The following is a 16,325-nucleotide window of genomic DNA, read 5'->3' on the forward strand; positions in this document are numbered from 1 at the left end:
AAATACTAAAAAAAATCCATTATTTTGTCAATATGCCCCCTCCTTCCATTATCATGCACCAAAAATCATTTCTCACCTCAGGAGAAAATTTCCTGAGTTGATGAGGCAAAAAAAATCATCATAGAGTGGCCTATCTGCTAGAGTCACCTTTCTGCCAACCTCCTGCATCTTTACTAACAAGTAACTTACTTGTTATAATTGATTAATATAAGCTATCGCCCCACCAACTATTTAAAGGTCCTTTTGTATGGCACAATATTGCATTAGAAAGAGCTCAGAATTGGGGGTCTCAGGCTCTAGTTTCAAATTCTGGTTCTACTAATCTGATTGACATTTAGGCCTCAGTTTATGATTGATAAAGTGAAGAAGTTGTACATGATGAACTCTAAAGTCCTTACCTCTTCAAATACATACTTCAATGATACAAACAATATATATATATACATATATATATATTATTATTATTATTATTTGTCATTATTGTTTTATCTTTTATTGGGCATTCACATAGTATCTCACTAATAGTATGCTGGTAACTTTTTTTTTTTTAACTCTTACCTTCCCTCTTAGAGTCCATACTGTGTATTCATTCCTCTCTTTTTTTTCTTTAATATTTTATTTTTTTAGAAATATTTTCCATGGTTACATGATTCTTGTTTTTACTTTCCCCTTCACTCCCTATTTAGCCCCCCCATATCCACCTCACATTTCCACTGGTTTTAACATGTGTGATCAATCAAAACTTATTTACATATTATTGATAGTTACATTGATGTGGTCATTTAGTGTCTACATCCCCAACCATGCCCGCATCATCCCATGTGTTCAAGCAGTTGTTTTTCTTCTGTGTTTCCACTCCGGCACTTCTTCCTCTGAATGTGGGTAGCATTTTTTTCCATAAATCCCTCAGAATTGTCCTGGGTCATTGCATTGCTGCTAGTACAGGAGTCCATTAAATTCTATTTTACCACATCTATCAGTCTCTGTGTACAATGTTCTCCTGGATTTGTTCCTTTCACTCTGCATCAATTCCTGGAGGTCTTTCCAGTTTACATGGAATTCCTCCTGTTTATTATTCCTTTGAGCACAGTAGTATTCCATCACCAATATATACCACAATTTGTTTAGCCATTCCCCAATTGAAGAGCATACCTTTCTTTTCCACTTTTTTGCCACCACAAAAAGCACAGCTAAAAATATTTTCGTACAAATCTGTTTATCTATGATCTCTTTGGGGTACAAACCCAGCAATGCTATGGCTGAATCAAAGGGCAGGAATTCTTTTATCACTCTTTGGGCATAGTTCAAAATTGCCAGCCAGAATGGTTGGATCAGTTCACAACTCCACCAGAAATGCATTAATGCTCCAATTTTGCCACATCCCCTCCAACATTCATTACACTCCCCTTCTCTCATTTAGGCAATCTGCTAGGTGTGAGGTGATACCTCAGAATTGTTTTGATTTGCATTTCTCCAATTATTAGAGATTTAGAACACTTTCTCATGTGCTTATTGATATTTTTTATTTCTTATCTGAAAATTGCCTATTCATGTCCCTTGCCCATTTATCAATTGAGGAATGGCTTGATTTTTATACAATTGTTTTACCTCCTTGTATATTTGAGTAATTAGACCTCTGTCAAAGTTTTTTGTTATAAAGATTTTTTTCCCAATTTGTTGTTTCCCTTCTGATTTTGGTTGCATGAGTTTTGTTTGTACAAAACCTTTTTAATTTAATGTAGTAAAAATTATTTATTTTACATTTTGTAATTTTTTCTAACTCTTTTTTTTCTTTTTTTTTAAACCCTTGTACTTCAGTGTATTGTCTCATAGGTGGAAGATTGGTAAGGGTGGGCAATGGGGGTCAAGTGACTTGCCCAGGGTCACACAGCTGGGAAGTGGCTAAGGCCAGGTTTGAACCTAGGACCTCCTATCTCTAGGCCTGGCTCTTACTCCACTGAGCTACCGAGCTGCCCCTTTCTAACTCTTGCTTGGTTTTAAAATCTTCCCTTTCCCATAGATCTGGGAGGAATACTATTCTATGTTCACTTAATTTTCTTATAGTTTCCTTCTTTATATTCAAGTCAAGAAGGAGTTCTACCAAACTCCTTTCATGATATAAATATGGTACTGATCCCAAAGACAGGTAGATCAAAAACAGAGAAAGAAAACTACAGACCAATTTCCTTAATGAATATAGATGCATTTCATGATCATCAGCATTTCTACATATCTCCAATACATCACAGCAGCAAGAGGTAGAAAGAGAAAATCACCCTAGACAATATAAAATACTTAGGAATCTATCTACCAAAACAAACACATGAATTATACAAACACAACTACAAAACACTTTCCAAACAATTAAAACTAGATCTAAACAATTGGAAAAACATTGATTGCTCATGGTAGGATAAGCTAACATAATAAAAATGACCATTCTACTCAAATTAATTTACCTATTTAGTGTCATGCCTATCAAACTACCAAAAAGCTTTTTTACTGAATTAGAAAAAACTATAACAAAGTTCATTTGGTAGAACAAAAGATCAAGAATATCAAGGGAAATAATGAAAAAAAAACCATGAAGGTAGGTGGCCTAGAAGTACAAGCTATACTATAAAGCAGCAGTCATCAAAACAATATGGTCCTGGCTAAGAGACAGAAGGGAAGATCAGTGGAATAGACTTGGGGTAAGTGACATCAGCAAGACAGTATATAATAAACCCAAAGAGCCCAACTTTTGGGACAAAAACCCACTATTTGACAAAAACTGTTGGGAAAATTGGAAAACAATATAGGAGAGATTAGGTTTAGATCAACATCTCACACCCTACACCAAGATAAATTCAGAATGGATGAATAACTTGAATATAAAGAAGGAAACTGTGTATTTATTCCAAAGCAAAGAGCTGTAAGGGCAAGGCAATGAAGTTTAAATGACTTGTCAAGGGTCACAGACTTAGGAAGCATCTGAGATTGGTTTCAGACCTAGGACTCCCCATCTCTGGGTCTGGCTTTCAATCAGCTGAGCTACCTAGCTGCCCATTGGTTAACTTCTTTTTTAAACCCTTATCTTCCATCTTAGAATCAATGTATTAGTTCTAAGGCAGAAGATTGACAAAGGCTAGGCAATGGGAGATAAGTGACTTGCACAGGATCACACAGTTAGAATATGTCTGAGGCTAGATTTCCTGTTTCTAGGCCTGGTTCTCAATGCATTGAACCATGTAGCTCTTCCCTCCTTGCTCAATTTTTAATAGCCTAATCTCAATTAATTAATTAATTTTAAAAGGATCCATTACTGTTTTTAAATTTAATCAGCATTATTAATATTTTCTTCATTAATTTCTTAAGTCTAGACCAGTGGTTCCCAAACTTTTTTGGCCTACTGCCCCTTCCAGAAAAATATTACTTAGCCCTCTGGAAATTAACTTTTTTTAATTTTAATAGCAATTAATAGGAAAGATAAATGCTCCTGTGGCCATCACTGCCCCTCTGGATCTCTGCAGCACCCACTTTGGGAATCACTGATCTAGACAATCAATAAAACAATAAATAAATCAAGCCCTGATTTATAGCTGAAGTTTTCTGATTTCTAGGGTAGAAATGCTTGGGCACTGATATAAGCAGGCTCAACATGACCCTGGTTCTTATTCACCTCTCTTCCTCTAGTCAGGATATGCTGAATTATACCAAATAGACCTGAAAAGTGATTCCACACATTGAAAAAGCCTTTTTTCATACTTAATTGCTCCTTGCATCAAGAATTTTTCTCATGTTTAACTTAAGCCCCATTTAGCCAAACTTTCAGTTCATTTCCTCTTATTCATTTCATACTAATTTTCTAGATGTTAGAAGTCTCCACAGCAAACAAATGTTATCATGTGAAAGGAAAGGTACAAAGGAACAAAGATGGTGGCGGGAGGAGGACAAGATATCCTATTTGTAGAATAAGAATTAATCAAAAAACAACATCACTCCAGTATGCCTTCTTCATACAGACTACTTCTCCCTTCCTCCTTCTTTAGGGACCCTCCAATTCTAGAAGTGGGCTGAGTGAGCCCAGAGTGCCCTCTGTTGCCTAACAGAAGTACCATAATACCCCCAGGATGAGGCATGTCTGATATACAGCTGTAAGTGAGTCCCTTTCTGGCAGACCATTGTTCCATGGCAGTCTACCCAGTTCTTTGACATTCACAGAGGTGAGAAGAAAAGAGGAGGGTGAAAGAGGAAAGAGCTGTTGAAGATTGAGTAGGCATATGGAATGTGTGGTCTTTTTTTTCCATATTAAAGACTGTTCTCTCTGCCAAGGCTTCTGGGCACATGGTCTGCATAAGGAGAACATTGGCATTTACCTACATGTAAATGGGCAACTCAGCCTCCTTTTGGACCTCTGACAATTTGAATGGAGAGATCCAATGAAGAAGCCAAATGCAGGTCCACAGGGTCATTCAGGGAAGTCTTTGCCTTGAGATCAATCCCCTTGAGTTCATCCTCAGGAATTTTCTGACATGAACCCATTGTTGGGATTTTTCCCAAAGATTTTTCCCATCCAGTTTTCTTCCTGCAGAATTCTCCATCTCTAGATGTTCCAGAAGGGCAGATTGTACATTTGTTTCTCCCTTCCTCCTACTATATCATCATTTTAGTGGCCATCACCCAACAGTACTGTTGGCGAATCCTTTAAAAAAGTTCTGAAAATAAAGGAGATTCTAGAGAATCTATATATACTCACATGAGTAATTCCTTTTTAAGTATAAATTGGTTAAAAGCCAAAAAGTCCATTCAGTTGATTTTTGAGGGTTGTGGTTTCTGGAGCATGATGGGAAGTAGACTTTTGCTTAAGAGTGATTCCAACATATATCCATTCTGATGTAGCAGTCCTCTGTCTTATCATTTAAAGGCCACTATTTTGACAAGAAGAAGACTCTGCCTGCAATATGGACAAATTGACCACTGTAAAAAGATCCCAATGCTAAGTTCTACAACAGTGGTTCCCAAACTTTTTTGGCCTACTGCCCCCTTTCCAGAAAAAATATTACTTAGCCCACCGGAAATTTTTTTTTAATTTTAATAGCAATTAATAGGAAAGATAAACACACCTGCGGCCATCACTGCCCTCCTGGATCTCTGCAGCACCCACCAGGGGTTAGTAATGACCACTTTTGGAATCACTGTTCTATAAGAAGTAATATGGAGGAGAAATGGAAAACCAATTGTTGTTCCATTCCTGCCACTAACTTTCTAAGTAACTTTGCACAGCACACTTTCCCCCTTGAATCTTTGTTTCCTTTTCTCTAAAATGAGTTCATACTAGAAAATCTCTAATGTAATCATTGCATAATATCATTCTATGATTCTATGGTCCCTGGTCTCTAGGAGTTTACTGTTTAAAGGAGTTAGAGTAATATGCAAGGAAAAAATACAAAGGAAAATGTTAGAATATTTAATGTTTTGAAGTTAATTTTCAATGCCAACTAAGCAGATTTAGATGTTTATATTGATGTTTAATGCTAAAATTCTTTTAAAAAATAATCCCTTACCTTCCATCTTAGAATAAATACTAAATATTGGTTCCAGGACAGAAGATTGGTAATTGCTGGGCAATGTGGGTTAAATAACTTGCCCAGGATCACATAGTTAGGAAGTGTCTGAGATCAGATTTGAACCTCTTGTCTCTAGACCTGGTTCTCAATCCATTGAGTCACTTAGCTGCCCCTTAATGCTAAAATTCTAATAAAATATTTTTAAATGATCCCAGAAACAAGTAAAAAGAAACACACACACACATACATACATACATACATACATACATACATACATACATACATACACACATACAAAAGTAACAATGAGAGAGACAAGGAGAGACAGGGAGAGAAAATGAGAGAGAGGGAGAGAGAGAGAATGAGAGGGGGGAGAGGGAGTAGGAGAGGGAGAGGGAGGGAGAAAATAAATGCAATAATAAAAGGCATAGGCTCATAGATTTAGATCTCAAAGCATGCTATTCATCTAGCCCACCCCACTCCAATCCCCACTTTGCCAATGAAGCAATGGGGCAGATCCCATTTCCCAGAAAGTTGAATATCCAATAGGTAGCCCGCAATAGAGCTGAGACTTAAACCTAAGTCCCCTTTTACACTCCATTGGCCCAGAGTGAATCCCAGACAGCTTCAAGGAGATGAAATCTGAGGGGACAAGGCTTTGAGGGACACCCCAGATATGGCTCATGAAGCAAGGGCTCAATGGGGTTTGGGGGAGCATAAGTCTGAGGCAAAGACCAGCACAAACAAATAGCATAGGAGGGTGGGGAACATTTTGGCTTGACTGCAAGCAAGATCAGGAGCCCAAGAATAATGAGAAGGGAGGGCCAGCTCTGTACTTAGATTTGGGGATAGGGTGGGGAGCAGTGGAGGCCCTGAAAGTACATATTGAGGAGTTTGGAGCTAATGCCAGAGGAAATTGGGAGCTGAGTCAGCAACTTCATCCAAACATCTGGAGGAGAATGTGAGATACTCCAGCATTCTTAGTCTCTCAAGTTGAATCATGAGAACAAGATTGTTCCTGAGATTTTCCAACCCAGGGCAAAGACAGGAGAAGAACAAGAGGTGCTTTCTTAGAGGAGTCCAGGAACTGGGCTAGGGTGGAATCAACAGTCAGCATACAGAAATGTGCATTTTAACTGAACCCTCTAGGGATAAAAAAATAATAATAAAACACCAAAAGGCAAGAAAACTACTTGGCTTTAGATGAATAAACTCTCTGGTTTATTTATCCCTATAGAACTCATTGGGGAAAATTTTTTTTAAAGAATTAATTAACAATTATATTCAAGGTGTATATGAAGCAGATTGGCATAGTGGGCAGAGAACTAGACACAGAATCCGAAAGACTTGGGTTCAAGTTCCTCCTCTGCCATTTGTTGATTGTGTGACCCTAGAGAAGTCACAAACTCCCAACGCTCCAGACAACTCTTAAGCATAATGAAGAATTAACCTATGAGCCCAACATTTTTGAGCATGGGAGAATTCTAGGCATTGCCTACAGCTGTGAATAGTTCCAGTTTGCTTTAAGACAAAGAGAAACCCCTTTGACAGACTACATAACTCAAGGGAGAGTAGAGAAGGGGGCTAAAACCGGAAGCCTTAACCAGAGCCTGTTCCTTCTTTTGGTTGACCTCTTCTGATTCAAAGACTTGGTGATGAGAGAAGAAAGACAGTGGGGCAAAGAGAGAGACTCAAGCCCTGCCCATCTGAAGCTGATATAGCTCTGTGAAAATGGCATTTGGTTCTTTCTCTTGACATTGGTTCTTTTATTTTAAATGAATCAGAGCAGAAGAGACTTTGTTTTGTGAGTTTTAAAAGGTCAGGAAAGAAAGTCACCAGGAGGTCTGAGAGTAGAGTCTGTGCTGGGATTGTAGTCAGCTGAGCCACCCAAGGATTAAGAGTTCCCTTTAGGACCCAACAAAGCTCCATCCACAGTGACTCCATGTTTGGAAGTAAATTTGGTGGGACCAGTGTTAGGAACTGAATTCTCTCTAGACTGAAGTGGTATAAGGGAGAGAATGACCCCCGAGTGTTGGGGGACAGGATAATGTTTGTACTGTCCTTCTTCCTCTTTTTTTAAAGTAAACATCCCTTTGTAAATGCTAATGGTTATCAGTTGGTTAAATGGAACTAGGACATTAATCACTGGCAGATAGATTAATAATGGGTGGAGAGAGAATAAAAACAGGAGCTTGAACAGGTAACAAGAAAGTGGCCCTTAAAACTTAGGAGTATTCCTAGAACCCTTAAGGGAGGCGTAACCCGCCTCCCTATGTGAGAGTGAGACCAGCATTACAATGCTCCAAAAGTATAAGATGTAATGCAAATATTCATCCATATTGGTAAGAAGTTCCTTTCTAGGAGCTCCCTAAACTGATGAAATCCCTGCTCTATTGAAAAAAAAATGTTCAAATGCAACCAGGTGCAGAGAATACAAGGAAGAACCAAATATTAATATGCCCTTCCCTCAGGAGTAGCTGAGGGATTCCATGGAGATCCCACTGGGTCTGGGGTCAGGAGGAGCTGAGCTCGAGTCCTGCCTCAAACCTTTAATACCTGTGTGACCCAGGCAAGACCCTTAACCCTGTTTACCTCAGTTTCCTCATCTCTAAGATGAATGGAGAAGAAACTAGCAAGACCACTCCCATATCTTTGCCAAAGAAAATAAATCCCCAGTGGGGTCATGAAGAGTCAGACACAACTGAACGATAGCTCTTCCCTAACAAAACTTATGGACTAATTTTTTTAATTTTTAATTTATTTTTAATTTAATTTAATTTTATAAATTTAAATTTTTCATTTTGAATATTTTCCCATAATTACATGTTTCATGTTCTTTCCCTCTCCCCCAAACACCACCACTCCCTGTAGCCAAGGCTCAATTCCACTGGGTTTTACATGTATCATTGATCAAGACCTAATCCCATATTATTGATAATTGGACTAGAGTTATCATTTAGCATCTACATCCCCAATAATATCCCCATCAGCCCATGTGTTCAAGCAGTTATTTTTCCTCTGTGTTTCTACTCCCAGAGTTCTTCCTCCGAATGTGGCTAGTTTTCCTTCTCATAAGTCCCTCAGCATGGTCCTAATCCTTGCATTGCTGCTAGTAGAAGAGTCCGTTAGGTTGGATTATACCACAGTCTATCAGTCTCTGTGTACAATGTTCTCCTGGATCTACTCCTTTCACTCTGCATCAAATCCTGAAGGTCATTCCAGTCCATGTGGAATCCCTCCAGTACATTATTCCTTTCAGCACAATAGTATTCCATCAACAGCACAATTTGTTCAGCAATTCTCCAATCGAAGGACATTCCTTCATTTTCCAATTTTTTGTCACCACAAAGAATGTGGCTATAAATATTTGTGTACAAGTCTTTTTCCTTATTATCTCTTTGGGGAATAAACCAAGCAGTGCAATGGTTGGATCAAAAGGCAGATAGTCTTTTAAAGCCCTTTGGGCATAGTTCCAAATTGCCATCCAGAATGATTGGACTCCACCAGCAATGCATTAATGTCCCAATTTTGCCACATCTCCTCTAACATCCATTGCTTTCCTTTACTATCATTTTAGCTAATCTGTTAGGTATGAGGTGGTACCTCAGAGTTGTTTTGATTTGCATTTCTCTAATTATAAGAGATTTAGAACACTTTCTCATGTGCTTATTGATAGTTTGATTTCTTTATCTAGAAATTGCCTATTAATGTCCCTTGCCCATTTATCAATTGGGGAATGGCTTGATTTTTTGTACAATTGATTTAGCTCCTTATAAATCTGAGTAATTAGACATTTGTCAGGATTTTTTGTCAAAAAGATTTTTTTCCAAATTTGTTGATTCCCTTCAAATATTGGTTGCATGAGTTTTGTTTGTACAAAACCTTTATAATTTAATGTAGTAAAAATTATTTATTTTACATTTTCTAATTTTTTCTAACTCTTTCTTGGTTTTAAAATCTTTCCTTTCCCAAAGATCTGACAATTATACTATTTTGTGTTCGCCTAATTTACTTATAATGTCCTTCTTTATATTCAAGTCATTCACCCATTCTGAATTTATTTTGGTGTAGGGTATGAGATGTTGATCTAAATCTAATCTCTCCCATATTGTTTGCCAATTTTCCCAACAGTTTTTGTCAAATAGTGGATTTTTGTCCCAAAAGCTGGGCTCTTTGGGTTTATCATAGACTGTCTTGCTGACATCACTTACTCCAACTCTATTCCACTGATCCTCCCTTCTGTCTCTTAGCCAGTGCCATATTGTTTTGAAGACCACTGCTTTGTAGTACAGTTTAAGACTAGTTACTTCTAGGCCACCTTCCTTCACATTTTTTTTCATTATTTCTCTTGATATTCCTGATTTTTGTTCTTCCAAATGAACTTTATTACAGTTTTTTCTAACTTAGTAAAAAAGTTTTTTGGTACTTTGATAGGTATGGCACTAAATAGGTAAATTAATTTGGGTAGAATGGTCATTTTTATTATGTTAGCTCATCCTACCCATTAGCAATCAATGTTTTTCCAATTGTTTACATCTAATTTCAATTGTTTGGTCTTGCCATATATTGCAGACCCCTGGTCTAGGGTGATTTTGAATGGTATTTCTCTTCCTAACTCTTGCTCCTGAGATGTGTTGGAAATATATAGAAATGTCGATGATTTATGTGCATTTATTTTGTATCCTGCAACTTTACTAAAGTTGTTGATTATTTCCACTAGTTTTTTAGTTGATTCTCTAGAATTTTTTAAGTAGACCATCATATCATCTGCAAAGAATGATGGCTTAGTCTCCTCATTCCCTATTTTAATACCTTCAATTTCTTTTTCTTTTCTAATCACAATTGCTAATGTTCCTAGTACAATGTTAAATAATAGAGGTGATAATGGGCACCCTTGTTTCACACCTGATCTTATTGGGAATACTTCTAATTTGTCCCCATTGCATAGGATGCTTGTTGATGGTTTAAGATATATTCTATTTATTATTTTTAGGAAAGGTCTTTCTATTCCTATACTTTCTAGTGTTTTCAGTAGGAATGGGTGCTGTATTTTGTCAAAGGCTTTTTCAGCATCTATTGAGATAAAGTGATTTTTGTTGGTTTGCTTGTTGATATGGTCAATTAGGTGAATGGTTTTCCTAATATTGAACCATCCTTGCATTCCTGGTATAAATCCCACCTGATCATGATGAATAACCCTCGTTATCACTTGCTGGAGTCTTTTTGCTAGTATTCTGTTTAAGATTTTTGCATCTGTGTTCATTAAGGAGATTAGTCTGTAGTTTTCTTTCTCTGTTTTTGTTCTACCTGGTTTTGGGATCAGTTCCATATTTGTGTCATAAAAGGAATTTTGTAGAACTCCTTCTTTGCTTATTTTGTCAAATAGTTTGTATAGTATTGGGATCAGTTGTTCTTTGAATGTTTGATAGAATTCACTTGTAAATCCATCTGGTCCTGGGGATTTTTTCTTAGGGAGTTCTTTGATGGCTTATTCAATTTCTTTTTCTGATATGGGGTTATTTAAGTATTTTATTGCTTTTGCTGTTAATCTAGGTAATTTATATTTTTGAAAATATTCATCCATATCACCTAGATTGCTATATGTATTGCCATATAATCAGGCAAAATAGTTTTCAATGATTGCCTTAATTTCCTCCTCATTAGAGGTGAGTTCTCCCTTTTTATCTTTGATACTGTTAATTTGGTTTTCTTCTTTCCTTTTTAAAATTAGATTAACCAGTACTTTGTCAATTTTATTTCTTTTTTCTAAGTACCAGCTCCTGGTCTTATTTATTAATTCAATAGTTTTTTTACTTTCAATTTTATTAATTTCTCCTTTAACTTTTATGATCTCTAATTTAGTTTTCATCTGGGGATTTTTAATTTGTTCACTTTCTAATTTTTGATTTGCATGCCAAATTCATTGACCTCTGCCCTCCCTAATGTGGTACAGAGAGGGGGGCATAACAGTTTTGCAGGATTTTGCAGAATTATTCTGTGATTTAAGGAGTTTAGAATCTTGGGAAAAGTTTGATTTGGTCCTGCGAACTCGTACAGGGAACCAGGGTCCATCTGAGCTCCTTCTTGAGATTGAAACCTGGCCTATATTTGGAGTTTTCTTTTGAGATTTGTTAATTTAGCTAAATACTTTGAAACTCCCTACCCTACCTTATTCCTACCTTCATTTTCCCTACCTGAATGTCTGAGAAGAGTGAAAAGGAGAGTGGATCTGAGAGTTAGTTCAAATCTGTGATAGTTTAGTCTTACCCTTGCAACAAATTATCTATTGAGTCTTTGTATCCATCTTCCTAACCCCATTGATTACAAACCCACCTTGAGAGCTGAGTTAAGGCAGGTCCTTTCTCAGTCTCACGTTCCTGCTTCCCTTCCCCAACCTGAGGTTTCTCTAAGCGGCAATTAGGGCTACCTTAATCCTCTACCCTGCCAATCTATTCTAGAAGACAATAAACCCCATTTGTGTTTAAACAAGACCTCTTGGCTACTTCATTAGTTAATTAGTAAGAGAGGGAGGAAGAGAAAGAGGAATAACATACTTTCTGGAGTTTGAGGGAAGGTGAGGGTATCCATTTTGAAGGAAGTGTAACTTCAATACTAGTCCCTTCCTGTGAATAATGTGGTACAGAGAGTGGGACATAACAGTTTTGTAGGCTTTTGCAGAGTTCTTCTATCAGTTAAGGAGTTTAGAATCTTAGGAAAAGTTTCAGATAGACCCTGGTTCCCTGTATGAGTTCCCAGGACCAACTGAAACTTTTCCCAAGGTTCTAAACTCCTTAACTGACAGAAGAACCCTGCAAAAGCCTGCAAAACTGTTATGCCCCCCCCTCTCTGTACCACACTAATCTGTTAATATATGCACTTAAGGATATAAACTTCCCCCTGAGTACTGCTTTGGCTGCATCCGACAGATTTTGATAGGATGTCTCATCATTGTCATTCTCTTCAATGAAATTATTAATTGTTTCTATGATTTGTTCTTTAATTAATTGATTTTGGAGAATCATATTATTCAATCTTAAATTAATTTTTGATTTGCCTTTCCATATGCCCTCACTAATTATTATTTTATTGCATTATGATCTGAAAAGTTTACATTTATCATTTCTCCTCTTTTGCATTTGTTTGCCATGTTTCCATGTCCTAGTGCATGGTCAATTTTTGAGAATTTACAATGTACAGCTGAAAAGAAGGTGTATTCCTTTTTGTCCCCATTTATTTTTCTCCACATATCTATTAACTCTAATTTTTCTAGGATTTCATTCACCTCTCTTACTACTTTCTTACTTATTTTTTGGTTTGATTTATCTAGATCTGATAGAGGAAGGTTTAGATCTCCCACTAGTATAGTTTTACTATTCATTTCCTCCTCAAGCCCTGCCAGTTTCTCCTTTAGAAATTGGGATGCTATACCATTTGGTACATACATGTTAAGTACTTATATTTCCTCATTGTCTATACTGCCTTTTATCAGGATGTAATTAATTTCCCTATTTCTTTTGATCAGATATATTTTTACTTTGGGTTCATCAGTTGCCAAGATTGCAACTCCTGCCTTCTTTTTCTCAGTTGAAGCCCAGTATATTTTGTTCCATTCTTTCACCTTCACCCTGTGTATGTCTACATGCCTCATGAGTGTTTCTTGTAGACAACATATGGTAGGATTTTGGTTTCTAATCCACTCTATTTGTTTCTGTTTTATGGGAGAGTTCATCCCATTCATATTCAGAGTTATGATGGTCATCTGTGTATCCATTTTGAAGTCCTCTCCTAATTCTGCCTTTTCTTCTTTCACTATTTCCTTTTAAACCAATGATTTCCTTTTAATCAGTCCCCCTAATTCCCACCCTTATTTTACTTCCCTTCCCACCCCCTCCCTCTTTGTTCCCCTCTTGTTATTTTTTAAGGGTCAATTAGATTCCCTCCCCCCTCTCTTTCCCTCCCTGTATGTACTCCCTGCCCCACTGCCCTCCTTGTTTTTTCCCTTCTGCTTTTCCCTGTAGTGTAAGATAGAATTTGTTACCTCAATGAATCTAGCTGCTTTTCCCTCTCAGAAATGATTCCTCTAAGAGTAAGGTTTAAGAATTACCTGTTAACACTCTCTTCCTCTCCTTCTTATAATAGTATTCTTCACCTCCCCTTCCCATATGCCTCTTTGTGTGGTATAGATTATCCTATTTTTTGTATTCCTTTAAGTTTCTCTTGGTGCCATCTTCTATTCCCCACCCCTTTTCTTTCTTTCTTTTTTTTCTGTATCATCTTAGACCACTTAGTACTCCAACCTTTCCCTATGTATAGTTCTTCTAATTACTATAATAGTGAATACAATTTTTGATAGTTACAAATAACATTTTTCCATATAGGAATATAAGTAATTTGATTTATTGAAGCCCTTAAAGAAGAACCTTTATTTTTTTCTTTCCCCTCTCTTTTTTATTTACCTTTTCATGTTTCTCTTGGTTTTTGTGGTTGGATATTAAACTCTCCACTTAATCCTGGTCTTTTCTTTGCAAATACTTGGAAATCTTTTTATTTTGTTGAATGCCCACACTTTCCCCTGAAAGTATATTGTCAGTTTTGATGGGTAGGTGATCCTTGGTTGTAGACTCAGTTCTCTTGGCTTTCTGAATATCATATTCCAAGCCTTATAGTCTTGTAGTGCAGAGGCTGCCAGATCCTGTGTAATCCTGATTGGTGTTCCTTGGTATCTGAATTGTCTCTTTCTGGCTTCTTGTAATATTTTCTCTTTAACTTGGAAGCTTTTGAATTTGGCTATTACATTCCTGGAGGTTGTCTTTTGAGGATTTAGTGCAGAGGGTGTTCTATGGGCTCTTTCAATATCTGTTTTGCCCTCTTGTTCAGGGACATCAGGGCAGTTTTCTTGGATAATTCCTTGTAATATGATATCTAGATTTCTATGTGTCTCTAATTTTTCCAGAAGATAAATAATTCTCATGTTGTCTCTCCTGGATCTATTTTCTTGATTTGTCATCTTCTCATTGAGATATTTCACGTTTTCCTCTCTTTTGTCAGTCTTTTGGCTTTGCTTTATTAATTCTTGCTGTCTTATAAGATCATTGGCTTCTACTTGCCCAATTCTAGCCTTTAAAGACTGGTTTTTGGCTATAACCTTTTGGTTTTCCTTTTCTGTCTGGTCTATTTGACTCTTCATGGCTTCCAGCTGGTCATTTCTGGTCTTCAATTTGCTAATCATTTCATTTGATTTCTGAACCTCAATTTCCAATTGCAAAATTCTGCCTTTTAAACTGTTATTTTCTTTTTGAACTATTCCACTTTTCTTGCCAAATCTCTTTCACCTTTCTCATGATCTCAGATTGGAACTCTTCAAGAAATTGTGACCAATTTTCATTTTTTGGGAAGGTTTGGATGTGTTTACATGTTTGTCCTCCTCTGCTATCTGTTCTGAGGTCTGGATTTTTTCTATGTAAAAGTGCACTTTTCTTGCTTCTTTTGTTGTTTGGTTTTTCTTGAGCCTTGTTACCCATTACTCTGCTTTTTCTTGCTTCCCTCAGAAGTCTGGGTGAAGAGGGTAGGCTCTCTGTCTATGGAGCTATGGAGTGGTTTTTGCCTGAGGCTACTTTTTGAGTCTGTGCAAGGTTTCTGCTGTATACCACCCCAACCCCACTCCCCTCTCTGCACCCAAGGTGCACACTCTTCAGCCTCCTGGGGTTTCAGGTCTAGCTGCTCTCAGGGTGCTCTTGATCCACTGCTATGAACTTAGAGGTTGTTCCCCACTACTTTAATTCTAGGGTGCTGGCTATGAATCCTGCCCCATAGGTGGGGTGGGAGAGGGTTTGATCAGCTTTCGGTTTGGTGGGAGCTAATTTATCCCCTTATAACATGGGAATGCCCAAATCCCACATAACTTCAATGCTTTGCCCTATTTTGGAGTCTGAACTCATCTGAACCTGGCCTTTTTGTTCTTTTGAGGTATCGTACAGGTTGGTGGTGAGGAGGGTAAAAGTTCTGCAACTACTCTGTAGACATCTTAACCTGGAACCTAGACTAATTTTTTTAGTTGCAGCCCAACATTCTCCAAAATGCCAATATTCCAGTGAATCTGTGATCTCATCAATGCTACTACACTTTCCAATAAAGTCAATCATAAACCCTTTCATTCCTCTTCACACTGTGACCACCACAAAATACCTTCTTTAAATTTGCTGTGAGAAAAAGAACAAACACCCAATAGTTATAAAAGTTTTTAGAAAGAACAAAATTAAGTGCACAAGAGAAGTATAAAAAGGCGTTATTTTAAATGGACAGGAGAACTTACAGCAATGGGGAAGAGCATACAAGAAAATTTGTTTCTTATTCCTTTTAGTTTCTTATTTCCTTTTTTCTCCCTTTCTTCCCTCCTTCTTCCTCTTTTCTTTCTCTTTTATGTTTTTCTCTTCTTTTTTCCTTCCTTCCTTTCTTCTTTCTCCTTCTTCCCCTTTATTTTTTCTTCCTCTTTCTCATTCTTTCTTCTTCTTTCATTTTCTTTCTCTTTCTTCCTTTCTGTCAAAATGTGAATCACTGGTATAGAGAAAGAAAAGAAGAAGGTCCAACACAGAGATATACACACATAGGGTACATGATATAGATGAAGAGCCTGAAAATAGAGTCTGAAAAGGAATAGTAAGGAAGAAGGAGAACCAGCTGAGAGAAGTCTCATAAAAAACCAGAGATGGCAGCATGAAGGAAGGAAGGAAGGAAGGAAGGAAGGAAGGAAGGAAGGAAGGAAGGAAGGAAGGAAGG

Source organism: Gracilinanus agilis, chromosome 3, assembly GCF_016433145.1.
Source record: "Gracilinanus agilis isolate LMUSP501 chromosome 3, AgileGrace, whole genome shotgun sequence".
Lineage (NCBI taxonomy): Eukaryota > Metazoa > Chordata > Mammalia > Didelphimorphia > Didelphidae > Gracilinanus > Gracilinanus agilis.